Source organism: Rhagoletis pomonella, unplaced genomic scaffold (genome assembly GCF_013731165.1).
Source record: "Rhagoletis pomonella isolate Grant_MI unplaced genomic scaffold, Rhpom_1.0 Rhpom_scaffold_00003, whole genome shotgun sequence".
NCBI lineage: Eukaryota > Metazoa > Arthropoda > Insecta > Diptera > Tephritidae > Rhagoletis > Rhagoletis pomonella.
The window spans coordinates 69,715,562-69,717,554 of NW_023458557.1; the positions used below are offsets into that span (position 1 = coordinate 69,715,562).

A 1,993-nucleotide genomic window follows, 5' to 3' on the forward strand; every position below is an offset into this window, starting at 1 on the left:
GATGAAGATGAAGATGAAGATGAAGATGAAGATGAAGATGAAGATGAGATGAAGATGAATATGAACATGAACATGAACATGAACATGAAAATGAACATGAACATGAAAATGAACATGAACATGAACTTGAACATGAACATGAACATGAAGGTGTAGATAAACATAAACATAAACATAAACATTAAAAGCGATAGAGACAAAGATAGAGAGGAAGAAAGTGATAGGGATAAAAAGGAAATACAACTGAAGAATGTGCGATGTTATATTGTGATGTGTTATGCTACATATGTTATGTTATTGAATCTAATGCTATTCTATGTTATGTTATGCTAAGTACTAAGCTAAACTCCCCTCCACTTAACCCATTCCAACAAATTTTATTTCAGCTCAACTCAACTCACATAAACTATCCTTAATTTTAGCGGTTGAATTTCAACCGCTGGGCGAACACTAGTATTTATAAAATAGTTAAAATTTATTCAAATTTTTAAGTACCGTTATCTCGAAGACCGGAGCCAACCGGTTAAAACGGGGGATGCTATTGAGTTTAGAACGTCCCAGTTAAGTGAGTTCAACTTTCAAAAGCATTGCTGAAAACTTACAACTCGAACAACGTAATTTGAACCCAGCTTATTATTTTGATTTCTATTTAAGCGATCTAAAGGTTTATTCCTCGTCTAACTTTTGAAGTACTTCATGAAAATGAGTTACCCTTATATTTATCAATTTATTAAGAGATTGCGAATAGAATCATATATAGAACATAAGTGTGCCCACAAATTAAAAAATTCAACTTTTTGTTTTAAAAGTGTATCGATTTTATTAGATTTGCCCATATGAGTTTATTAGAAGGCCTCCGACTTTACCACAGTTACCTCAATTCGATACCCCAGTGTTGATATCTATAATGAAACCTTCATTAAGATTATACGATTATCCTATGTCAAAGTTTTAAAATTCTTTTTAATTATGCACACGAAAAACTGGTAAAAGCTATCAAAAGCACATAAATAAAACCCGTCAGCACACACATTTATGCATACATATATTTAAACATACATATATGAAGTATATGTATATACATACATTTTGTGTTAGAGCAAAAGATTCATCGGCTTATACGGCTATTAAAAAAGGTATATAGGAAGTTGCATACTTAAATAAACGCGCTAAGCGTTTTAACGGTTTGAGGTTGTTCGTTTGTTTGCTTATTTCTAGTTTTTTTTATATTTTTTGGCATGAAGGGGTTTAAAAAGGCAGCAATGCGGCAACAGCTCCACTGAAATCTTTAAGGCCAACAGCTGTGCCACAGTTGAGCCCAGAACAAAAGCGTAGCATAAGCAGGCTAAGAATTGGCAAGACTATTGGCAAATAAACTAAAATAAGCAGCAGTACAAACCCCACCCAAATGGGAGGGTAAATTTTATTGAAAAAAAAAAACACACACACACACACACACAACTAAAAAAGTAGCAAATAAGCAACAATAACAAAGCGCAAGTCGATGCTCGATGCTGGAATGTTGGAATGCGCGTTACAAACTGAAAAAAATGAGCACTTGAGCCATTTAAAATGGGTTAAAATGTTCGGGTCGGGCTAAAAGCGCCTGTGTGTATGCTACATTTCGTAAACTGTGGCCTGTTTTGTGTGTGTGTGTGTGTTTGTGTTTGTATGTTTGTGCGTATGTCACTGCAGTTTAGCCAAAGGACAATTGTTTGTATATAAATGTATATGTGTTTGTATGTAAGCATTTTATGTTTTCATTTTCCAAAAAGGTCGATGCAAACATTACTCTGTTGGCCGTTGCCGGTTGCCAGTTGTTGTACGAGTATCGTTTCTTTCCTTGCAGCGTTCAGCCTTAGCACAGTTTCGCTAGTTGCTACAATTGCTGTATTGTTGTTCACATTTTTTGTGCTGTGCAATGACGATCTGTTTGCTTCTTCGGCATGGCTTACATTACGGCTAAAATATGCGCACACACAAAATGAATTCG

General features: G+C 34.8%; 1 protein-coding gene across 1 annotated transcript in view; it reads right to left on the minus strand.

Annotated features, from left to right (window-relative positions):
- The window catches only part of LOC118735416 (Down syndrome cell adhesion molecule-like protein Dscam2), a gene marked incomplete in the record, with an annotated part of 127,945 nt that overhangs the window by 108,349 nt on the left and 17,603 nt on the right, over window positions 1–1,993 (minus strand).